The sequence below is a fragment of the Macaca thibetana genome, chromosome 15 (genome assembly GCF_024542745.1).
Source record: "Macaca thibetana thibetana isolate TM-01 chromosome 15, ASM2454274v1, whole genome shotgun sequence".
NCBI lineage: Eukaryota > Metazoa > Chordata > Mammalia > Primates > Cercopithecidae > Macaca > Macaca thibetana.
This window is the reverse complement of record NC_065592.1, coordinates 103813993-103839646: the sequence shown is the minus strand read 5'-3', so window position 1 is coordinate 103839646 and position 25654 is coordinate 103813993. Positions and strand designations below refer to the sequence as shown.

Sequence of the window (25654 nt, the reverse complement as noted above, 5' to 3'; positions counted from 1 at the left end):
TAGTCTAGTGGACACCTAAAATTAAACATCACGTGTGTATACAAAATGAATATACAAAAATCAGTTGTATTTCTATATGCTAGCAATAAACGATGTGAAAATGAAACCAAGACAACTCCATTTACAATAGCATTAAAAAAATAATATATTACTTAGGAAGAAATTTAATCCTCCCAAAAAAGTACAAGGCTTACACTCTGAAAACTACAAACATTGTTTAAAGAAATTTTTTAAAGATCTAAATAAATGGAAGACATCCTGTGTTTATGGATCAGAATACTTAATACTGTTAAAGATGGAAATACATTTTTCTGTAGATTCAACACAATCCCTACCAAAATCCTCACCTAGTTTTTGAGGTTTTGTTTTGTTTTTCAGAGATTGACCTACTGCTTCTAATTCATATGGAAATGTAAGGAATACAGAATAGCCAAAACAATGTTGAAACAAATAAAAGGAACTAAGTTGGAGGACTCAAAGACTTCTCAGTAACTGAAGTAGTGTGGTACTAGTATAAAATTAGCATACAGATCTTCAGATGAATGGAATAGAGGTCCAGAAATAAACCCTCACATTAAGGCCAGCTGATTTTTGACAATGTTGCCAAAACAATGCAAGAGAAAGAATAGTCTCTTCCACAACTGGTACTGGAATAAATGAACATCTGCACATGAAGGAATGAAGTTGGAACACTTCCTCACTAAGTACGCAAAAATTTACTCAAAATGCATCACAGACTATGTAAGTGCTGAAACTATAAAACTATTAAGAGAATACAGCATAACTTTTCATAACCTTGAGTTAGACAACAGTTTCTAAGAAATAATACCAAAAGACAAAGCAATAACAAAATACATAAATTAGTTTTCAACAATATTAAAAACTTTGGTGCTTCAACAGATAACATCAAAAAGGTAAAAAGACACTCACAAAATGGGAGAAAATACTTTTAAATTATATGTTTGTTAAGGGACTTGTTATCTATTATATAAAGAACACTGTTATGGACAGAATGTATCCCCTTCCCCGTCAAATTCTTATCCCTAACGCCCAATGTGATGGCATTTGGAGATGGGGTTTTGTGAAAGTCATTAGGTTTTAGATGAGGTCGTAAGGGTGGGGTCCCCATGATGGGATTAGTGCCCTCATAAGAAGAAGAGGCCAGGAGTGGTGGCTCATGCCTGCAATCCTAGCACTTTGGAGGACCAAGGCAGGAGGATCACTTGAGGCCACGAGTTCAGAACCAGCCTTGTCAACATACTGAGGCCCCGTCTCTGCAGAAGAAAAATGTAAAAATTATCTTGCATGGTGGCACATGCCAGTAGTCCCAGCTACTCAGGAGGTTGAGGCAGGAGAATTGCTTGAGCCCAGGAGTTCAAGGATGCAGTGAGCCATGATCACAGCACTGCACTCCAGCCTGGGCAACAGAGTGAGGCCCTGTCTCCAAAAAAAAAAAAAGAGAAAAACCAGAGCTTGCTTACCCTCCACCATGTGAGGACACAGCAAGAAAGCAGCCCTCAAATCTGCCAGCACCTTGATCTTGGATTCCTAGCGTCCAGAACGGTAAGAAATATGTTCCTGTTGTTTAAGCCACCCAGTCTATGGTATTTTGTTATGGCAGCCCAAGCCGACAAATCCAAACACAACTAAATAGTAAAAAAGGCAACTCAGTCAGAATACAAACCTGAATAGTCATTTATCCAAAGAAAATACATAAATGGCAAATAAGGACGTGAAGAAATATTCAACATTAGCCAAGCTTGGTGGCTCGCCTGTAGGCCCAGCTACCCAGGAGGCTGAGGCAGGAGAATTGCTTGAACCTGGGAGGCCGTGGTTGCAGTGAGCCAAGATCGCACCACTGCACTCCAACAGAGTGAGACTACGTCTCCAAAAAAAAAAAAAAAAGAAGGAATACTTTCAGATGCTCCTTCTTGGCAGGACTGAGTTCCACCCCTGCCTAGGGCCTTTACCTTGCCCTGAATCTCTTTGTAGGTCACCAAACTTACGGACTGACCAGGCTGGGCCTTGTGCTTCGCTGGACCCATGCTGCCCGGCTCCTGAGCCCCTTGCACTGGGGCCTTCCCAGCATTTGTTCTTCATCCCTCCTTGGCGGCGACCCTGTTCGCCTGGTGTCCCGGGTGACACCTGGCACTGTGTGTGTTCAGGAGGTGGGTAGTAGAGCCTGATGCCTGGCTCGGATTCCTCTTCTGCCCCCCGATAACTGCATGATCTTGGGCGAGCTGCTTAACCTTTCTGTAAACCTCATCAGTAAGTTGGAGTTGCTGGCACTGGATTACATGACTTGGTTCTTGTCAGGATTTAGGATTCCCTGTGGCATGCAGAGGCCCTGAGGGATGGCTGAGTGCTATTGTTATTATTACTGCCTGCGAGCTGTAGTGCGCACACAAAATGTCTCCTTAAGCGAACTGATAATATTGTGATCTTGTTTTTCAACTCAACACTTTGCCTCCTAGCAGTTCTCAAATTGTAGCCCAGAAGGCTTGTTAAGTACACATTGCCTGGCCCCACCCACAGATCTGGCTGGGTCTGAGATTTCTGCCTTTCTAAGGACTTTTCTTGGGGCTGCAGCTGCTGCTTCTCATGGGGCACTTTGAGAACCACTGCTCTGTGGGGTGTGTGCCCAGTGTGCGCCTGTGTGAATGTGTGCCCGTGTGAGTGTGTGTGCGAGTGTGTGTGCATTCGTGTGTGTGCATATGTGCACGCAGGTGCCTGCATGTGTGCGCCTGGGCTCAGATGCCTATGCCCATGTGGATGCACGTGTGTGTGCATGTGTGCCTGTGCCTTCTCATGGCCCAGGTGAGCTGCCAGCAGTAACCTGCTCCCCTGCCCCCGCTGCACCGGCCCTTAGTCAGCCGTTGGTGTGAGGCATAGGAGCCCAGGTTGGAGGCTGTAGGAACTCGGGGTCCTGTCTTTGGGCACAGCCTGGTGATCTGTGGTCTTTGTTCCCCAGGTGCTTCAGTGGAGCAGGCCATGGCCAACCTTCATTTCTTCTTCCAGCAGGAGGATTAGGACCGGATTCTGGGTGGGAAGCAGCCTTGGTTTTTATTTGCTGGGCTTGGCGGCCTAAATCCGGAGGACCTGTGGTCGTCCTTTCCACCCTCTCCCCTCCTCCTCCAAGTTAACCCCTTTATTTTCTCCTGTTCATTTCAACAGGATTTATGCTTGATTAAGTTACTCTCTTTTATCATAATTAAAGAAGAATGTGGTGGGAGAGCACTAAAAACTCCATTCAATGAAAACCAGATTGTTGAACCTGCAGGGAAACAAGGGCTGCCCTGTGGCTCTAGGCCCCTCCCAGGGAGATTGATCGCTGGGAGCTGCGGGGAGGGGATTTAAGCTCCTTAGGGAGGAAGTTGGCTGCCCCTGCCGGCCCAGAAGACAGGGGCCTGCCTCCGGGCTTGCCACCCCCTCGTCCTGGGTCCTGCCCAGCAGCCTGTGTGTAACATCTGACTCCTGACGCAGTCAGGCACGGCTCTGCACACAGGCCCTGGATTTACAAAGGCCTTTTTCTAATGGTGCCTGCGAGTCTCCTGCTGCAGAACATGACCTGCTGGAATGTTTTTAAAAAGTGTGTTTTTAGTTGACTCAGTTCCTCATGCTGGTCGCAGTTGCTCATAAAGGCAAGGCTGTGTAAAAATCCCGCCGAAGCCCTGGCAGTCACAAAGCCCTTGCTCCAAGCTGGGACCTGGAGTGGCGGGGCGTGCTAGGCCCCACCGCCTGCCCAGTGAGGTCAGGCCTGGCTGCAAGTGGTTCCTGTGCAAAAGGAAAGGCTGCCTTCATACTGCTTGGGGAATTGTTTCTGTAATACGTGTGGGATTCTAAAAATGGTTAGACCTGCGTAGCTGGATGGGAGGGGAGGAGGCAGTGACTGACTGCAGGAGGGGCAGCCTCCCTGATGGTCACCTGTGAAACGAGGTGGCAGGTTCAGGAGCCAGGGTCCAGTCCCCTCTCTGCCACACTGCACGTGAGTGTGCTCAGGCGCCTGGTGAAGGGTTGTTTTAGGGGATGGGAGTGAACATAGGTTCTGGGAGTGAACACGGGTTCTGGAGCCTCAAGGCAGGGACCCTGCCACTTACCAGTAGGGTGACCTCAGTGAGTACCTTAGTAGAGAATGGTGGAATTTGTTCCTCGTCCACTGAGGATGGTTAAAATAATACCCCCAGCATGGGACTGTTGTGGGGACTCTATGAGCTTGAACAGCGAACACCCGGCACAGCAAGCATCCAGCGCGTGTTGGGAGTTGCCGTTGTGATGGGCCATCTGTTTCAGAGGTAGAGCCTCAGACAAGGACATCGTGTTAGTCTGCTCAGTCTGCCGTAAGTACCCACCCCAGACTGGGCCGCTTAAATAACGTTCATTCTCTCACAGCCCTGGAGGTGGAAGTGTGACGTCAATACCCACCCCAGACTGGGCCGCTTAAATAACGTTCATTCTCTCACAGCCCTGGAGGTGGAAGTGCGACGTTAATACCCACCCCAGACTGGGCCGCTTAAATAACGTTCATTCTCTCACAGCCCTGGAAGGGGAAGTGTGACGTCAAGGTGTCAGCAGGGTTGGTGTCTCCTGAGGCCTTGCTCCTTGCCTTGCAGTTGGCTGTCCTCTCCCTGACTCCTCACGAGGTCGTCCCTCTGTGTGTGTCTGTGTCTTCATCTGTTCTCCTTATAGGACACCAGTCACGTTGGGGTAGGGCCCACCCATATGACCTTGTTTTACCTTCATCTCCTCTTTAAAAGTCTATCTTCAAATGCATTCTGAGGTACTAGGAGTCAGGGCTTCAACCTGTGAATTTTGGGGGAATGCAATTTAGCGCAGACATGCAGTTTAACTTACAGCATTTTAAGCTTAGTAAGGTCTCGCTTTGTTGCCCAGGCTGGAGTGCAGTGCTGCAACCATAGCTTACTGCAGCCTCCACCTGCTGGGCTAAGTGATCCTTCCGCCTCGGCCGCGCAAGTAGCTGGGACTCAGGCACATACCACCATGCTTGGCTAATTTTATTTTGATCGTAGAGACAGGATCTTGCCATGTTGCCCAGGCTGGTCTCAAACTCCTGGCCTCGAGCCCACCTCAGCCTCCTGAGTTGCCGGGATTATAGGCTTGAGCCGCTGCACCCAGCTTATTTATGGGCTACAAGGACAATTTGTTTTTCTTTTAAATTTACTTTTTGGTGGGCAGTCCCAACAAACGCTAGAAAGACTTAGCATTCCAAGATTTTACGGGTAACCTCCGGAACCTGTTTATTTCTGCCTCTCGGGCTCACTGGGGGTTCCCGGAACCCAGAGCCCCAGGATCTTCCTGATGGTGCGGCCCCAGCGCCTAACCCGGCCGGCAGGTGTATCAGACTCCTATGCAGCAGTCTCTCTGGGGGGTGCTGACCCCAAGGCCGCCCTGGTCCCTCCTCTCTGAGGTCGCATCCCAGAGTTGTGTAGTTACGCTGGTCCTCTGCTTCCAGATGCTTCTCCCCCATACTATCCCCACTTCCCTCATCCATGCCACATGTCATGATATCTGTAAACCAGCAGCCAGAGGAGGAAGCCTGTTCACGCTGCTGCCCTGCTGGAGAGAATCATCCTCCAGCGAAGGCAGGCTGATTGCCCCTGGGTGTCCCTTCCTTCTCTAAGATGCTTACCCTGCCACTGGGGGCAGGAAACTGGGGGTGGACGTCACTGTTCAGTGGAAAGGACTGTTCCAGTGCTGTGGGAGATGAACCTTCACCCCTCCCTTCTCAGCCTGGGATCAGGACTTTCAGCCTGCATGACCTCCTGACCTTGCCTAGGGCCAGGCTGCCATGGCCGGAGGGCTGAATGGTCTGCCCTGATCTCTCTGGACTGAGTCCTGTCTCAGGAGCGCTTGTCGTGCACCCTCAGACACACCTGTGGGAGGAAAGTTGCAGGGCCCAGGCTCTCTGGGCACGTGCTGCTCTCTTGCCAGGAGTGAGGACGCATGGACTCTTGGACCAACTATTAGCAATCCAGCAGGAGCTTCCTCCAGCCTGTGAGCATTGAGTCTAATGTGAACGTGGGGCCCTGCGGGATAAGGGGAGGCACTTGTTGGGATGGGGCATGGGGTGATAATTTGATTTAAAGTTAAGATTTTTTAAGAGTAATTAAGTTAAATTTTATGTTCACAAGGCCTACAGGACAATTCCATTCTCCTGAAGATGTTGTTTGAAGCATTTTATCATCAGTTGTAATATAACCTATTGATGTGTGTTTTCATTTGCCTTTACTAAAATATTGGAGGCATATCTTCTAGTTACAAATTATTCTAATTGATGGATTAAAGTAGTTTTTAAAATAAAAGCCTTTGCTAATTCCCTGCTGGCTCATCCAAGCCAAATGGCCGGTGGCAATGCTACTTAAACAGCACTTTACAATTCAAACCTTACCTCTAACGAGAGGCAAAGCAGTGAGACTAAAAGTGCATGTGTAAGTGGTTTTGCTTGATGCAGCATTTAGGTCTGAGACCTCCAGCTTACCAACCACCTTCCACTTTGCAGCCCTCTCAGAGGCAGCGGAGACTCCAGGGCCCTGCGATTCTCGTCCTGCACTCCTCCTATCACATGACCTTGGCTCCTTAAAAGAGGACACTTGCTCTTCATTTTTTTCATCTGCAAAACTGGGGCAGCAATAGGAAGGCCAGTCTCCTTCACTGAGGGATTCAGGGTAAAATGAAATTACTGCTTCATTACTTTGCAGTGACAACTCTGCAAATGGAGTGCTGCCTTTGCACAGAAGGTCAGCAGCAGCAGGGTGTGTCTGTGACAAGAAAAGACCGTGCCAGTCAAGCCTTGGTCATTATGTAGTGGACAGTGTTGCCACTGGCCCCATCCTGTGCCTCACCACCTCCTGCAGGCTGCCGACTCCAAGCCCTTGGGACTTGGTCACAGGCCTTTTCTGGCCAGGGTACTTGGTCTACAGTCTAGGTACACTGGGGTGCTGGGAGCCATTGCATCCCCTGCTATCGGCAGTCCTCCAACAATTAGCCCTCATTGGGTAGTGAATGCTCCAGCTGCCTTGCCTGTGGGGTGGGCAGCTCTGAGATGTAGGGTCTATGTGGCCTCCCACAGGGGCCCAGTGTCTTGCGTGGTGTTGCCCATAGCAGGAGCCTGCTCATGCACTACCTCTGGGCCTCTTCCCCTTCTCCTCTCCTTCTGACTCCACTTCCAGGGCCCCCTGACTTCACCTCCCAAATGCACTCTGGATTGACTTCTTGGGGAGCCCAATCTATGATGGAAATATTACAGATATTGGCCAAGGAACACTGTTCCTCAGTGTCTTATGCACCCTCACTCTGCTCACAGCTTGCTGCATCCTCTTAGATGTTATGTCTCTGCCATTTCCCAGTCAGTGCTGCCCGCAGCCCCATCAGGCTGAGTCGAATATTCATGCATGAAATTTGATCAACTCGGCTCTTCATGCGTTACTGTCACAGCATCTTCCTGGGCACTGTAGTTGTCTCAGAGCGGGATGTCGAGTGGGACGTGTCCTGTCGTCTTCAATTAGCAGCCAGTACCCAGAGCTGAGGACCAAGGGGGTGAGCTAGCCCTTGGTCTAAGGAGTGCTGCCTGTTGTTATAGGGGTGGGTACCACTCCTCGGGGTTCCAGAGTGGGTCCTGCACCCTCCTGAGTCTCTTGTGTTGATCAGGGTGTAGGGGAGGGCTGGAGGCTGGGTAGCACCTGCCCTCCCACCCTGACTTGTCGCAGTACTGTGTCTGCAAAGGCCATCTGTGTGGAGCCACACCTCCCGGGACCTTCTGCTTCACTCTGCCCCAGTGCCACCTTTCTGACCCCAGGCTGGTCCTCTGCTGCCACCTCCCCTTCTTTCACCTCACGTCAACTCTTGGGCACACCTTACCCGTTCACAGCATGGTTACCTTTCCCAGGAACTCTGGTCGGGTCTTTAAACCCCCTCTGGCCGTTGAGTCCTGGTGCCCTCTGATCAGGCCCACCCCGGAGGAGCCCTGCTGTGTTGGTCTCTGGACTCAGGCCTGGCAGTCCCACGGGCAAAGGCCCAACCCCAGGCATAGACCAGACCCGGCACGCCTCAGCCCCGGTCCTCGGCCAGTCTCCCACAGCCTGGCCACCTCATCGCCTTGCTCTGGGGCTGGTCCTCCCTGCTCCATGATTGTTATTTTCACCCTCACCACCCCCCAGTCCCCACCCCCAGCCTTTCTGGAGTGTGCTCATGGAGCATGCGCTGAAGAGGGAGCAAGAAAGGTGGCGAGCCCGGGAGGGGCAGCCGTGTCCAGTGCTGCACCAAGTCCGGTGGCAGAGGCCTGTGCCAGTGGGAAGGTCAGAAATCTCCCTTCTCTACACTCTCTTCAGAGGAGGAAGAAGTCTTCAGGAGGGAAATCCCCCAAGTTCTTGGTCCATTTTCCTATAGGCATCCTTGTCCTCTTCTTTCCTATTAGGATAGGAATGATTTCTTTAACTTTTTGAAGGACAGTTCCTTGGCCTGTTACATGGACCCTATTTTTTACTGACTTCTTAGGGACTTAACATCGTGCGTGTGTGTGTGTGTGTGTGTGTGTGTGTGTGTGTGTGTGTGTGTGTGGTTCCCCCCCCCCCCATTTATTTGTGACTCTGCCCTTTCAACTGAATCCAGATGAGCTCAAGTTTCCTGGTGTGAAGAAAATATAAAATGCTGCCCCCTGTACCTCTTTCAGGAAATCCTCCTGTGTTATGTTTTGAATGCAGCTCCCTCCACCATCTGGGATGGAGTCATTGCTGTACAGCAAGCATAGCCACTGTCATGAAAGATGAAGCTGGTCTCAAAGACACTAGGACGTTGCAAAGAGCCACATGAGTTTATTGGATATGGCAGAATTTCTCCAAGTGGGGGAGATAAATGAAGCAAACGTTAGGTATACGTTTTGTAAAATGATAAAACTCTCATTAGTTGTGGTTGGTTCAGTTGTCTCTATTTAGAATGCAAGGGACGCAACGGAAAATGTTAGCACCAATACAGAGAGGTAGTGGGTTGGCTGGAGGATTCAGGACCAACTTAGAAACATCAGTGGCATTTGTATATACCTGTAACCATAAAAACAAGTAATAGAAAAAAAAATACAGTAGCAGCGAAGCCATTCAGATACCCAGGAGTAACCTTAGTGAGAAATGCTCCACACTCCTGAGACTTCACAGAAAAATTTGAAAGAAGATTAGACTAACTGGAGAAGAAAACCCTGTTGTGTTATGTTATGTTATGTTACGTTATGTTGTTATTTTTTTACGGAGTCTTGCACTGTCACCCACGCTGGAGCGTAATGGTGTGATTTTGGCTCACTGCAGCCTCTGCCTCCCAGGTTCACGCAATTCTCCTGTCTCAGCCTCCCAAGTAGCTGTGATTTCAGGCACACACTACCAAACCTGGATAATTTTTTGTACTTTTAGTAGAGACGGGGTTTCACTATGTTGCCCACACTGGTCTGGAACTACTGACCTCGTGATCCACCCGCTTCCAGCTCCCAAAGTGCTGGGATTACAGGCATGAACCGCCACACCCGGCCAGAAAACCCTGTTGTTACTGGGAAAGTAATATTGTAACGATATCTGTTCTCTCGAAATTAAAATACAAATTTAATACAGTTCCAACTAGCACCCCAGTAGTATTTTATAGAATTTGGCTTGCTGTTTCTGAAGTCCATGTAGAACTGAAAGTGAGCAAGAAGAACCAAGACAGTTTTGAAAAAGTGAAATTATTGTGAGAACCTTGCTTTACCCAGTGTCAAAATGTGTTGTCGTAATTAAATAGACAAATAGATCAAAAGAAGAGAATAGATAATCCACACACAGACCTATGGAATATATGGAATTGATTTTTCTTTTCTTTTTTTTTTTTTTTGAGACGGAGTCTCGCTCTGTCGCCCAGGCTGGAGTGCAGTGGTGCAGTCCCTGCTCACTGCAAGCTCCGCCTTCCTGGGTCCACGCCATTCTCCTGCCTCAGCCTCCTGAGTAGCTGGGACTACAGGTGCCTGCCACCATGCCTGGCTAATTTTTTGTATTTTTAGTAGAGACAGGGTTTCACTGTGTTAGCCAGGATGGTCTAGATCTCCTGACCTCGTGATCCACCCGCCTTGGCCTCCCAAAGTGCTGGGATTACAGGCGTGAGCCACTGTGTCCGGCCCATCTCAGGATTCTTAATGTAATCATGCCCACAAAGTCCCCTTAGCCATGTAAGGCGACGTGGTCACAGGTTCTGGGGATTAGGATGTGGCCATCTTGGGTGGATCCTTATTCCATCTTCCACACTATATTAGGAAACAGAAAATAACATAAGTTATGATTTCAAGCTATCATATCAGCAGGGTTTAAGGTGAGGGTATGGGGAACTGGGCATTTTAATAAACGGTAAAGTGTAGATTACCACATCCGCTTTGGAGGACAGTCAGCTGTCTTTCTTAAAATCAGTAACAGGTACACCCATGAACCCAGTAATTCTATGTCTTGGGATTTGCCTTCCAGACACACTGAGCTCAGGGCACAGAGAAGTCAGTATGAGGATATTTATGGCAATGCTGTTTGTGGGAGAAAAAGAAACATTATAACTGTTTACTGTTTTGGAAATGACCAGAAAACCAACCCATACCTATGGAATATTAGTGCTAGGGAATATTACACAGCAATGGAAAAAAAAAACACGAGGTGGTTCAAACCTCAAAGATCTCCACGTTATAGCTCAACGAAAAGTCATTTGCAAGATAGCACATAGATAGTTTGGCGATTTAGGCCAAACAGCATGTTCAAAACACCATGTTCCTACAGGCAGAGGAAGACCTGAGAGTGTAAATGACACAGTACTAACTGCTTACATCTGGGGAGGTTCAAGTTATGTCCAGGGGACTTCAGCTTTATGTACAAGTGTGACTCAGAGAGGAGTGTATTCACGTAATACTTGCAGAGTATAAAAGAAAGTTCGAAATGTAAGGGTATGATGAAGCACAATAAAGGGCGTAATGAAACAGAAGGTCAGATACTCTGTAGTAATTTCCAGAAGTCCACATTCTTTAGGAAGTCATACTTGATTCTAGGGCTACGGATTACACATGAACAGGGCCATGTGGCCTGGGGTGGGAGTCAGGCTCGGAGCCCAGGGTTCTTTCTAGCCGGCTTCCTTGGAAGTGTTAGTTTTTTGGTTTTTTTTTTTGTTTTTGTTTTTTCCCAGTGAAAAATAACTTTTATTGAGACCCCATGAGCTGCAAAATCTGTTCCTGGCATTAAGCTCCTTCTTCCTTTGCCATTCGGTCTTCCTTGGGTGGTCCCATGAATGCTTTCTTCTCCTCCATGGTCTGGAAGCAGCCATGGCCAAACTTGGAGGTGGTGTCAGTGAACTTAAGGTCCATCTTCTCCAGAGCCCGCCGCTTCGTCTCCACCAGCAAGGACTTGCGGAGGGCGAGCACCTGCTTCTTGGTTCCCACCACACAGCCTTTCAGCAGGACAAAGTCATTGGTCACTTCACCGTAGTGGACAAAGCCACCCAGAGGGTTGAGGCTCTCGTCAGACAGGTCATAGTCGGTGGAGGCATTGTTCTCGATCAGCTTGCCGTCCGTGATAAGGTAGCCCTGGCCAATCTTACAGATCTTCTTGTTGACCTCAGTGCAGTGATGGTCGCCTTTCTGCCCAGCGTGTGCCACAGAGAAGGCCACACGAGCAGGATGCCATGCCCCAATCCAGGCCACCTTGCACAGGCCTCCGTGGGTCTTGTGGGGCAGCTTTTTGGTGTGCCAACGACTGGTGACCCCTTTGTAGCCTTTGCCCTTGGTCACCCCGATGACATCTATCATCTCATCCTGCCCAAACACTTGGTTCACAGGTACCTGCTGCTCAAGCCTCTTCGCGGGCCCCATCCGGCTTCTCGGCCACAGTGCCTCCGTTCATTTGGGTGTCCATCAGGTGGGCCTTCTTCTGGCACAGAGGAAGCAGGTGCATATGGTGTGGGCAATGATGCAGATGACGTGGCAGTACTTCTTCATGCTGCTAAAGTCCTTCTCCAGCTGCTTCTTGCCATCCTCATCCTGCCATTTCTTGCAGTACTTGGTAAAGGCCTTTGTCTTAGATTTATGCCAGTTCTTATAGAAACGCCTCTTGCATTCATCACTAATGTGCTCAGTGAATACATCAGTATCTGGAGACTGACGAAGACGTCAGTGAAGGTCTGGAGGCCTTGAGGGGTTTCCATGTAGCCCACAATGCCCACAACCACCATGGGTGGCATCTCCACAATGGTCACAGCCTCCACCACCTCCTTCTTGTTCACCTTGAATCCTGACCTGTCGACTTCCCGCATGGTGTGGGTCATGCCAGCCTTGTATCCCAGGAGGGCTGTGAGGTGGACCGGATTGGACGGGTCATCCTTAGGGAAGCTCTTCACCTTCCCACAATGCGTGCTGCTGTGCTTCCAAGGCAGGAAGCCGAGGGACCCATGTCTGGGAGGGGTGAACTTTCTGTGAGACATCACGCTGTCAAATCCCGCTGTTAAACATCGGTCGGCCTTCGGTTTCCGCTAGATAAAGCCAAATCTGGAAGTGTTAGTTTTAACAGGAAAGTTGAAGAGAAGAGGGGAGCTTCGAAGCACATCTTCGAAAGTGAAGAGATTGCATTTTCGGCAGTCAAGATGTTTTCCATGTGGCAGTTTATTTCTACCTCCAGGGCCCCTTTATTTGAGCTCTTGTTCTCTTTCCTCACCCCTGGATTGATTCTCCTTGTTGAAATCAAGAAAAGCCTGGAAATCTCATCTGACTATCATTGGGAGGTAAAGAAGAGTTGGTGGGAACATTTCCTGTGATTCTCCTAAAATTATAGAACCACACAAGAAAGGGTTTGGTCCCATAGTAAGGCTGAGCAAAGTGATCCCAAGCAAGCAAAGCCCTAGAGTCACTTCTGAAATGTGGGCACCTGCTAGACGTGCCTGCTCGACATCTGTTCGGATGGGCTGATGGAGGGTGGTCACTGTGGAACTGCACTTAGCACTGGGGAATGTTTCCCTGGAGACTCACTGCAATCCATTGTTAAGAGTCCTGATGCTCCTAGACAATAATGATACTTTTTAAGAATTGCAATTGCTTTAAAAATCTCCAAACACTAAAGGAGAGTGTGTATCTCCCGTTTGTGTGCTACCTGGATAATAGTATAAACATGTCCCCGGCTCTCAGCCAGCATGAGTCTAGCACAATATTTCAACTACAGCCTTAGGTCCAACTGTTTTTTTTTTTTTTCCTGAGATAGAGTCTCACTCTGTCACCCAGGCTGGAGTGCAGTGGAGCGATCTCAGCTCACTGCAACCTCTGCCTCCCAGGTTCAAGCGATTCTTCTGTCTCAGTCCCCCGAGTAGCTGGGATTACAGGCACACGCCACCACACCTGGCTAATTTTCTATTTTTAGTAGGGTTTCACCATGTTGGCTGGACTGGTCTCGAACTTCCGACCTCAGGTGATCCTCAGCCTCCCAAAGTTCTGGGATTACAGGCATGAGCCACCTCGCCTGGCCCCAAATGTTATTTTTAAAAAATTAAGCGTTAGCCAGATTGATTAAAACACAGATGACACTGAGCAGAACCCCCATATATCCACGTCCATCATCTGATGCCCTGCCTCCAGATGGGTGGACAGACAGAGGTCCAGTCCTTTTCTGAAAAGCCAGCAAAATTTACATACAGCTCCACCCCCCTGGTTTAATTTAATTTCTATGCTTCACTCTTAATCCTGACCTTCAAGGTAGGCAATTCGCAGGAAAAGAGTTTTTTGTCAGCTTATTGAATGCCATTCTTTCTTGATTAGGACTGGCATGCATACGTTATCAGAAGCAGAAATCAAGAAATAGCCTCAAACCAACGCATTTCCTTGTTATGTTTCGGTAAAAATCACATCCATTTCTCTGGTGAGAGAAGACTCGAGTATCCTTGGTTTCGTGCCCCAGGTGATAAGGCTCTTCAAGTTTCTGCTTGCTCTGAAAGATTCCGCAATATAAATAGCTTTCTTTAAAACAGGCTCATCTGTTTTACATTTTGAGGCAGTTTCTACACTGCGAGGCAGAGCTGCTAGCCAGGAGTTCTGCTGAAGCTGGCTCCTGCATCCTTCCCGTCCTGGAGAGTGACTCTGCGTGGGCGTTTCCTGCAAGATCAAAGCCTGACTCGAGCTTGGTCGAGTGGAACTTGAGTTCTGGGGAGTGTGATTCCTGGTGGCAGAGAAGATGTGAAGGATGTCTTCCTGCGACCAGCATCTCCTGGCCGGGAAGGGCCGGATCCACTGTGTGCTGGGGGGTGGGGGTCGTTCTCAGGCCTGCTCTCCACCCCCAGGCCTTGCAGGCTGCACACGGAAATGAGAAAAGCAGCTCTGGAGGAGAGCTGGGGTGCCCTTGGGTCCCGCCTGTCTAGGCTTACGTTGAAAGACTGGAGCTGTTGCTGTATGAGCTGGCCCCTGCAGGGAGCCTCCTCTGGCGCCCTCAAGTCTCTATGTGGGAAGTGGGGGGACTGCATTAGGGAGCCCTTTCTGGGGGAGTATATGTGTGGTTTGCAAATACAGCTTGCTTCCCATGTTTTGGTGCATTGTACGAAGGAGCAAGGGGACGTTGAGGGACCTGGCAGTAGATCTTGTCTGCAAAGCACTATCTCTGGAAGTTGGGGAGATGGTAGCGAGGCCTAATGAGGGGTCCAGGAGGGAGGGAAAGTGGCCTTGCAGGGGAGTCAGGCATTCTGTCCAGTAGGACAGGCACTCCTGCTGTCTTTCTGGTTCCAAGCCTGTCTGTGCTGTCTGCGGACCTGCGCATACTGACGCCTTGAAGCTCTCATTTCCTTTCTCTGTTGAATCCTGCTTTAAGAAGGATGGGGCCACACCCACCTTGAGCCCACATTCCCTCCTTGCACTTATCCTCCACCTTCCACATTTCCCCCCCGCCCAATCCGTGCCACTTGTGTCTCTGAGCCTTTGCATGTGCTGTTCCCTCAGCTTGTGCTGTCCGCAGCTCTGCCCCGTGTTGTCTCCACACGGTGCCCTGTGGTTATCTGGGTACCAGAAGGGCACCTCTTCTTCAGCATGTCTATAGCTGCGTTGACAGATAATTTCTGGAGGCACAGTTCTGTTCCTGAAGTCAGTGATACTTGAGCCCCATCTGCCCTAGAAGGCAAGGGAGTGGTACCTGAAAAGTCAGACTCCAGCCCAGTGGCTTTCCAAGGGTCTTCTCCAGAGCTCTGGAGGTCAAAGGAGGTTCAGGGACCACTGCAGAGGGTGCCTATCGGGGGGAATGCTGAGGGGACAGGCAAGACTCAAAACTTGAAATCCGAAACCCCTGGCCTGCTTGAATGGAGCAGTTCCATTGCGTTGTGGTTACTGAGGTTTCTCCTGAGATTTCCTTGAGAACCTTCAATTCTCTGCAGAAAGTCTGTCTCGGTAGCTCCAGATGCCCTAACAAAGCACCGAGACTGGGCGGCTTAAACAGCAGACATTGATTTCCTACAGTGTGGAGGCTGGAGGTCCATAGTGAAGGTGTTAGCAGGTTTGGTTTCTGGTGAGGGCTCTCTTCTTGGCTTGTAGATGGCCGCCTTCTCACTGCATCCTCATGGGGTGGAGAGAGTGAGTGCCAGTGTCTCTTCCTCCTCTTGTAGGATGCCAGCTGTGTTGAATTGGAAGCGCCCTTTTGACCCTTTTAACCTTGACTGCCTCCCCACAGGCCCCGACTACAAACACCGTCATACTGAGGTTCAGGCTTCAATGTATTTTGTGGGGACACACTTCAGTCCATGGCAAAGCCTGTAATCCATGCTACAGTATTCCAAGCTTTAAGATGAAGAGACTGAGGCTTAACTTCTCAAGGTCGTCCAGATAGAGAATAGCAGGCCTTGCCTGGGCTCCATTGTTGTAGAAGCCCAGCCGGGAGGCATCCTGGGGTTGGTGTCACCCAGCGGCTCCCTGCGTGAGTGTTAGTCACCTCTGGCTGCAACTGCCATGGTATTGCTTCTTCTGCCAGGTGCTTCTCAGTGGGGACTGTAGTGGTGGTTGCATCTGTGTTGACATTTGTCAGAGCTCTTCATAAGGTACACCTATTTTTTTTTTTTTTTTTGAGGTGGATTCTCGCTCTGTTGCCCAGGCTGGTGTGCAGTGGCATTATCTCAGCTCATTGCAACCTCCACCTCCCAGGTTCAAGTGATTCTCATGCCTCAGCCTTCAGAGTAGCTGGGATTACAGGCGCCCGCCACCACACCTGGCTAATTTTTGTATTTTTAGTAGAGATGGGGTTTCGCCATGTTGGCCAGGCTCTTCTTGAACTCCTGACCTCAGGGGATCCGCCGCCTCAGCCTCCCACAGTGCTGGGATTACAGATGTGAGCCACCGCCCCCAGCCTGGGTGTGTGTTATTACATGTAGATTATACCCCAGCAAAGCTGATAAAAAGCATGCTTTGGTGTGAGCAAGCTTTGGGTGTGCGTGAGGGTGGGGGTTGGCTTCTGAAAGGTGCTGACTGGGAACTCCCCTAGTGCATATGCTTGACCCGTGGTGAGTTTTGGGTAAGAATTAGATGGGATGGTGCCCTGGGATGGATGTCTCTATGAACATCTTCTTGCCCGGGATCCACACAGTGAGATCACCTGAAAGTCTTGGATTTGGGGGCAGGCATGGCCTGTGGCTCTGGCTGGTTGCAGCATTCCTAGAAGAGACTCACCAGGTGGTCAGGGCCTGACTTCCCCAGGACAGGCTCTCACCCTGGACCGCCCAGGCCCGACACTGGGAGTGAGGGTGCTGGGTGATGGGGAGGGGCGCGCGCAGAGGTTCTCACTGTGCTCTGGTGTCGCTGGACAGAGGGCCCTTTTCTGAGAAAGTTTCCTCATTCCACCTTGGGCATAGGGTGGGGAGGGCAGAAAATACAAACCTGCCCCTCCGCTTGCAGGCCCCTGTAACTGTCTATGCTGGATTGGATTCGTAATTTTGAATTGTGTCATGAATGCATTTTGCTTTTTCTGGCAATCTTTTGCACACCATGAAATGGTTACTTTACATTAGGATGCATGTGTAGAAAATGCAGGAATGACATCTCCCCTTCCCGCTCCCGCTTCCCCCCCACCGCCCCGCCTTCTCTGTCCCACGGGAGCATGCAAGGACCTGGGGCGAGGCTTGCTATTCTGTATACGGAGGCGGAGTATAGAAAATCATTGCTAACCACGGCCGTTTTGCCCCGTGAACTCATTCAGCTTCTGGTTTTCTTTTCAACTGTCCCAACGGTGTAGGTTCTGGTAGCCACGAACCTATTACACCTAATAGGACAACATCTCGCCAGCGTGGGGGGCTGGACATGGGGCCAGTCCGGGGCTGCAGTTCTTTAGGGCGACTTTGAGCAAGTTCAGCCCCAGCTGCCGCCTCCTAAAACTAAGAATGTTGCACAGTGGATTTTAGATTCGCTGTGGACTGAATTGTGTCCTTCCCAAAATTCATATGTTCTCTTCAGACACAGAGAGAGCCTGATACTTGGAGGACGGCCCGAAGAAGTAAAACCGCAGCCTGCATGACAGCGAGTGGCACGAAGGAGGCGGTGTCTTTGGGGCTGGCAGCTCCCTAGGCGAGGAACAAGCGCTGGTCTGTGGAAGGTGCGGGAGCGTGGAGGCCGAGAGTCCATCTCATGCAGCAGCCCAGAGGAGGCCCCCAGGAACCTGCAAACAGTGTTTCTTTGTGCTCTGGGCTCCCAGGACAGACGACCTGAAACTGGTAGCTAGAAGTCTAGCCACCAGGCAGCAGTTTAAATCAAAATAATCACTTTAAGAAACGGTAGGGAACTTTGCTGGAGAACCATTTCCTCCACCCTGAAACAGGAAAACACGTTCTGATTTATGCTGCTGGCTCAGGGCAGCCTGCTGAAACGTGTGCAGCTCCGTGTTTGATGGCCCCCTCCCTTCCTCCGCCCCGCTGCAGGGATGAAAAAGCATTTGGAAGGAGAGTGTGTGGATGGCCGTTAGTGCCAGAGTGGCTGTTGAAAGGCCCTGCTCTGTAGGAAAGTGGCCTTCAGAGGCCAGAAGGTGCAGACAGCAGGGCCGGCAGCCCAGGGCTGGGAGTGGCTGGAACCAGCGTGGGGGTTGGTTGTGTTTCAAATTGAGATTTTTAGAAAAACTCTGCGGAGCCCTTCTTACTAAACGAGGTCACTCATTCCTCAATGAGAAGCAGATACAGTCCAGCCAGGCGGGGCATGTGCAGAGCCTGGAGCCGGGGTGGTGCCACGGGGCTTGTCTCTCCTGGGGCTCCTCCTGCTGCCCCGGTGTTCCCTGTGATTTATCACCTGTAGACGTCGACACGCGCGCGGAAGAACTGTAGTTGTGTGGCGTCTCTAGACATACAGTAATTTCTAAGTGTGAGCAGGCTAGTGGGATTGGGCGTCACGGCCCTTTAGAAGTCCATTTTCTCCTTAGAAAGAGAATGGAAGTCAGCAGTCCCTACTCCCCACCCATGCCTCTCATCTAGATCACCACTTCTTAAAGGCACCGAGGGCTGTCAGGAAGGATGCGTATGTCAGAAATGAGAACGTTTCTTTAAAAAATAAGTCTAGGATACAACAGACTGTCTTGATGGGGCCATCTGAGCCTTTAACCTGGTCATGCACCTGACCTGCCCCGGGGTGGGCATGGAGGACCACCTGGCTCAGACCCCACTGACTTTAGGGCTCCTGCACAGTACCTGCTTGTGTTCTGAGGCCCTCATTCCAGGAGCCACGAGAGGTTGAGGACATCCGCTAGTTCCTGTATGTCTTCAGGGTCTTTGCAGCAGCCAGCCCAGCCCTTTGCAGGGCCGCGGGCCACCTTCTGTGTCTTCTGTATTTCCTGGGTAACTGTGGCTGCTCCGTCCAGCTCCGACACGCTCTCTCCCTCCTGCACATGTAAATACATGCTGTGTGGGTTTTCTTTTCTCTGATTTTTGCTTCTAGTTGTTCTCTTTTAAATTCATATCCATTTAGCAAATATTTTGTAAGTGTAAAGAGGAGAAGAAACCCCCGAATGCCCCGTCTGAAGGGCTCGCGTGCAAGGGCGTTCAGGCAGCTGTCGAGTGGGAGCATCTTGTGTTTTCACCTCTGGTCAAGAGAGGGGGAAGATACCTCTCGAGGGGATGCCCCCCTCACCATTGCTGCAGGAGAGCAAAGAGCTGCAGAGAATTAGGTGGCACCTGCGTGCCAGCTGGATACGGAGCAGCACATCAGTGACATGTGGCTGGAGGAGGCCTCTGGGCTCTTGGGGGAGGAGGAGGGGAGTGGCAGAAGCCCTGGCACCTCCTGCCCGCTGCCCTCTCTTGAGTCAGTGGAGTTCTCTCTGTCTCCTTGACACGATGGACCACTGAGGGCATTGGCTCCCTCTCCGCCCAGCTTTTAATTCCAGAGGTGGAATTAAGATACCGGAATATTCAAAGTACCTGTCTGGGCAAACCCAGCCCATTTCTCCTTGTTGCCTCAGAGGCAGAGAAGCTGTGGACAATTGGAAGTGGGCTGGCTGCGCTGTCCTTTAGGTCACAGTCTGTGGAGAGTGCCCATGCATGTGGCATCCTATTGGCCTCTGGCATGAGACACTGACGCCTAGGGTGAGGACACGGCACCCAAGGGCCAGCGTTTGGGTTCTGGTGCCTGTGCTATTGACTTGCATTCTTGGTGCCTCAGTTTCCTCAGCTGTTAATCGGGATACCGATGGGGTCATTGTGAGGATTAAAGGAGATAATACAGGCATGGCACCTGGCACACATGTGTTGGCTGTTCCTAATCTCGACAGCAGTAATAGTAATCAGGACAGTAGATCTTCGTGACACTTGGGGATCAGGAGTATGTTCGAGCAGTTAGGGGATGAGGAAAAGAAGAACTCCTTCCCTCACCTGCTGTCCATTTCTTGAGAATACTCGCTTTTGACCATCTCTCCTCTTTATGCTTTTTCTCTCCTTTCTTTCCTTACTTCTCTTTCTCTCTCCTTTATTTTGCACTTACTTTGCAGGCATGCGTCTGCACGGGGACAGTATGGATCCGAGTCCTGTTACCAGAAGCCTGGCCTGGTGAGGCCGGTGGGGCAGGTGGGGTTGGCAGGGTGGGTCCATCAGAGGTCCCCATCCTTCCCCGCCCTGACTGCATTGCTTGGCCTGGGTAAGGCATTTTGTCTTTTCTTTGGAAAATGCAGACAGACGTGCCTCTCATGGTGGCTGCCAGGGCCATACACAGAATGTGGAGGAAATGCATAGGCTGCTGGCAGTTGAGGTGCCATTAATATAAGAAACGGTCCAAGAAGAGGAAACCCAGTGGGGATGGCAGAGAGGGCTGGTGCAAACCCCACCAGGCTGGCATCCGAGGGCATTGAAGATTGAAGGAGTTGCCTGCCAAAGTTTGCTCCTGGGAAAGCTCATGCAGACGTGTGGAGAGCAGAGGGGTGAGGGCAGGTGTTCCGGAGCCCGCTGGGCTGTGATGCTGAGCACCAGCTTTTGCATGGAAATACACATTTACAGACTTTTTCACAGACCACACCCATTTGCAAACCACCTGATGGTTAGATTTAAAATATCACCTTAAAAAGAATCTTTTAAAATTATTACCTTGAAGAGCTTCAGGCCTTTGCCAGTCTGTATCAGAGACTACAGCTTTGCCTGTGACTTTAGGAGCAGTCACAAGGGCCTTCAGGCAGAAGCCACATTCCGAGACCTAGAGAGTTTGTGAATTGGTAGAAGAGCATTTAAAGTGTTGGTGTGGCAGCTTAGAAGAGGGACTGCTGTGGGTTTTAAAAGCTCCTGGTCAAACTCTAGAAAACGTTGAGTTTTCCATGGACTCGTGTATTTATTAATGTGTTAATCACTTCCATCACCCTGGGAGTGAACACCCACAAAGTTCCAGGCCATCCGTGCAGATCCCTCTGTATTCTGTGTTTTGTTTTGCTTTGTAAAACGAGGATAAAAGGAGCATCTGTGAGCTCAAGGGTTGTCAACTGATGGGCCAGCGACCGGGGAATGGGTGAGACTGGACCCACATGATGCCTGTTTCAGTCTATGATTTGGCTGTGGGCGCACAAGCTCTGCTGTATTACATATAAGGAGCTATTTCAGCTTGTCTTTGGTAGTTGGACACAGCCTTGCAAATCATGCCATTAATCCATACAGCCCACGGCCACACATCTATAATGGTCTCACACGTATAGGATACAATAAATGCATGCAACGAAATGGCTAGAGAATGAAGCAGAGCTGGAGCGTGGGGTGTGGATCTCAGGTCCTTGCATAGGAATGGGGCAGGGTGGGGGGTTCCCGGTATCTCATCTGGACACGCAGAGGAGCTTTGGGTGCTCCAGGCCTGCTTGGGAGACAGTTGAGAGAGTTACCCAGGCTGGCATTTGGTTCTGGCCATCACTGCCTCACCAGTCTTGGTGTGTTTGCCTGTCTCTCCTCATTCCCTGTGCGCTGGGCAGATACTGACTGAGCGTATGGGCGATGCTGTTGTAGGGCCAGGAAGCACAGCCAGCCCGGGAGGAAGGCCCCCAGCTGGGGATCCAGCCTCGCTGCCCGCAGCCCCAGGCCTGAAGGAGGGGAGCTGGCATCCAAACTGGAAAGAAAACGTCAGACATCTCTCCTGTCTCAGTGATGAGAGTTTATTTTAATGAACAGAGGCCTCCTTGAAGCAATTGGGTATGGTGGGCCCTGGGGTCTGTCACTGGAAGACCCCGGATTTTCAGTGCGCTGCAGAACTACAGGTTTCCTCGTTCATAAGAAGAGAAAGTTAGAAAGAGAAAGAGGAACGGGTAACGTCATCCCGGGCCGTGGTGGCTTTTTAATGAGGTCGCATGTGTGTTCCTGTGCAGCTGCCGGTCTTTGCTCTCCCAGGTCCCTCCCCTCTGATTCCTCTACTACCCGCTACCAATGCACCTTCCAGGACAGTGGGGCCTCAGGAGTGCCCTTTAAGCAGCCAGCTACTCTCTGCTCTGCCAGATGAAGCGGGCGTTTCCTGGGCAGGGTGGGGCTCTCCTTGAGAAATGCTGGCCAGCCCAGCGGATGGGGGCCAGTACAGTGCGGGGTGATACGGCGCCGTGGGCAACACAGGTGGGGATGTTTAATCACCAGAGCCTTTTTGTGAGCGATGGAAAGAACACATTGATGAAGAGAAAGGGGTGGGGTGTCCCCAAATCAAAGGTGGTTGAGAAGGGGAATTGTGTTATGCAGATCTCCATCTTCAGGAGTGTCGGCGGAGAAAACCGACTTCCGAGGCTCCCCCGGGGACACATCACCCAGTGGAGAGGCAGACACACATGTATGCACGCCACACTGACGTACCACACACCACACATACAGCACACACACCACACATAGCACACACATACCACACATACAGCACACACACCACACATAACACACACATACCACATATAACACACACACCACACATACAGCACACACACACCACACATAACACACACACACCACACATACAGCACACACACACCACATATAACACACACACACCACACATACAGCGCACACACACACCACATATAACACACACACACCACACAGCACACACACCACACATACACACCACACATACAGCACACACACACCACATATAACACACACACCACACATAGAGCACACACACACCACACATACAGCACACACACACCACATATAACACACGCACCACATATAGCACACACACCACATATAACACACACCACATATAACACACACCACATATAACACACACCACACGTACAGCACACACACCACACATAACACACACATACCACATACAGCACACACACACCACACATACAGCACACACACCACACATAACACACACACACCACATAAAACACACACACACCACATATAACACACACACACCACACATACAGGACACACACACAGCACATATAACACACACATACCACACATACAGCACACACAGCACATATAACATACACACCACACATACAGCACACACACCACATATAACACACACACCCCACACATACAGCACACACACACCACATATAATACACACACACCACATATAACACACATACAGCACACACACACCCCACATATAACACACACACCACACAGAGCACATACACACCACATATACACACAGCACACACACACCACATATAACACACACACACCACATATAACACACAGCACACACACACACCACATATAACACACACACACCACATATACACACACACACAGCACACACACCCCACATATAACACACACACCACATATAACACACATATACCACATATAACACACATACAGCACACACACACACCCCACACATACAGCGCACACACACACCACATACAGCACACACACACCACACATACGGCACACACACACACCACACATATGGCACACATACACCACACATACAGCACACACACCACACACACAGCACACACACACACACCACACACACAGCACACACACCACACATACAGCACACACACCACACATACAGCACACACACACACCACACACACAGCACACACACACACCACACACACACTCTACACATACAGCACACACACTACACATACAGCACACACACACAACACACACAACACACACACCACACATACAGCACATACACCACACATACAGCACACACACCACATACAGCACACACACCACACATACAACACACACCACATATAACACACACACACCACACATACAGCACACACACACACACCACACATACAGCACACACATCACACATACAGCACACACACACACGTAACACACACACACCCCACACATAACACACATACACACACCACACATACAGCACACACACACCACACATACAGCGCACACACACACCATACATACAGCGCACACACACCACACATACCCACGCCGTATGCACAAACATGTATCCCCACACATACACTTCTCATACCACACACACAATATACGCCACATACTTCCATAGACACACACACTCACAACAAACACAGACACACTCCCTCACATTCCTATACCACAGACACACCACACTCATATACCTCCCCACAGCATACATGCACCACACATACCCACAGCATATGCACACATATCCTCACACGTATACCCCCCACACCACACATATACACACAAACACCACAGACCCACACTCACAACACACACCACACACATACACACATACACCATATACGCACAGACACACCCCTCCCACATTCATACACCACACACACACCACACATATACACACAGGCACACATGCCTGTACTTACATACAGACACATACACACACACACACACACACACCCCCATCTGACAGCACCACGAATCAGGCCAGGATATTGGAGGAGGTGTTTTGGTAAACACAAAATACACCCAGCCCCCTGCCGTCCCCCCTCCCGAACCCCTTCATCTTGTTAATTGGTGAATTCATTCCTAAGCTGCTGTCATCCCACGCTTGTGTTGCTGTGTGCCTGCGCATAGCCGGTGCGGAGGGCCTTGGGTGTTGTGTAGTGTGTGCTTTTTGTATCTTTATTTTAATGTCATTTTTGACTTGTTGCCCAGGATTCTGTTATTAGATTTGCCTCTCTCCCAAACTGAAATTTATCTCATTTTCCTTGGAGTCCACAGGGAACTTCTCTCTAGTTTCTGCTGAGGTAGACTTCTACTGTGTGCTGAAAAACGATTTTCTTGTTCTTTGTGCCCTTTTATTTCAAGCTCCAGAATGGAGCACTGCTTTTATGAATGCCAGGTTTCGCGAAAACTCATAACATCTGTCATGGTTAATGCTTAGACACACAATGCCTTTACTCTTTTACAAAGGGTCTCACCGGAGCGATCGCGTTTTCCGACTGCAGTGGGGTCTCCTGCGCCGGCTGTGGTGCTTGGGGTCTCTATTCCCAAGGGGCAGACAGCCATGCTGGAGTGGCCACCTGCAAGCCCGGTGAGGGACCCATTCCCCAGCGGTAACATCAGAAGTGGAGGGTTTTGAAGATGAGATCTTAACTCGGAATGAAACCCCGGGGTCCGATCTCAGGGTGTTTTCTTGTCTGTTCTATACAAAAGGTAGTTTATGCCGAGGAGAAAAAAGATAGCGGCTGCAACCAGGCGTGGCATGACTGGTGAGTCAGGAATGTTTCAGGTGCGAGGAGGGGAGAGGCAGAAGGGCACCCCAGCCCCTCACCCAACACTGTGTGTGCGCTTGGCCCTGGTCCCGGCTCTCGGGGCCTTCAGGTTAATCCACGGTCTGAGTGGCTCACTTGGTCCTGAAATGGCCTGGTGGTGCCTGGTTTAATTTGCCTTTATAAACTAATAGGCTAAGTTGAGCATTTCAAAGGGGCAATTTTTCCTTCTTTAAGTTGCAGTGAACACATCTTTCAGAATCCAGAGGGAGAATTACACACATGAGGTATGCCCAGGTTAAGGAACACGGTAAAGATTTTAACTGCCTAATAAACTATAAATCCCTAAATAAACTCCTGGACGAGGCAGTAAAAGCTTAGACGTCAACATGCAAAAATGAAACCAGTTTTGTGAGGGTAGGGGGAGTATGGGTAATTTCTGTTTTTCCTAAAATACATATTTAAAGTGGCAGTTTGACGATGAAAAAAAAGTATGGTTCGGTAATTTTTTTTTCTTTTATGTGTTCCACTTATAGTGTGTGAACACGTGGCACCGAAGCCTG

The 25654-nt window shown here is 50.0% G+C and overlaps 1 protein-coding gene and 1 pseudogene across 2 annotated transcripts in view; one reads left to right on the top strand and one right to left on the bottom strand.

The window, feature by feature from the left end:
* The window catches only part of ROR2 (receptor tyrosine kinase like orphan receptor 2), a 219633-nt gene that overhangs the window by 89817 nt on the left and 104162 nt on the right, over window positions 1-25654 (top strand). The gene's annotated exons all lie outside the window — the stretch shown is intronic.
* LOC126937675 (60S ribosomal protein L3-like) lies at window positions 11102-13206 on the bottom strand (annotated as a pseudogene).